Source organism: Gekko japonicus, unplaced genomic scaffold, assembly GCF_001447785.1.
Source record: "Gekko japonicus isolate JY-2015 unplaced genomic scaffold, Gekko_japonicus_V1.1 scaffold204, whole genome shotgun sequence".
NCBI lineage: Eukaryota > Metazoa > Chordata > Lepidosauria > Squamata > Gekkonidae > Gekko > Gekko japonicus.
In genome coordinates this window covers 1,192,303-1,192,509 of record NW_015159716.1, presented here as the reverse complement: position 1 = coordinate 1,192,509, position 207 = coordinate 1,192,303, and the positions used below count along the sequence as shown (strand labels likewise).

Here is a 207-nt window from a genome sequence, read left to right as displayed (position 1 = left end):
GGCTTGAGCAGTTCAATGAAGCTGTGGGCTATGCCGTGAAGGGCCACCCAAGACGGACAGGCCACAGCAGAGAACTCAGACCAAGAGTGATCCCCCTGGAGAAGGAAATGGCAACCCACTCCAGTACTTTTGCCAAGAAAACCCCATGGAAAGTACCAAAAGGCTAAAAGATATGACGCCGGAAGATGAGCCCCTCAGGTTGGAAGG

The 207-nt window shown here is 53.1% G+C and overlaps 1 protein-coding gene across 1 annotated transcript in view; it reads left to right on the top strand.

Annotated features, from left to right (window-relative positions):
- The window catches only part of LOC107112867 (1-acyl-sn-glycerol-3-phosphate acyltransferase alpha-like), a 9,997-nt gene that overhangs the window by 896 nt on the left and 8,894 nt on the right, over positions 1-207 (top strand). The window lies entirely within an intron of this gene.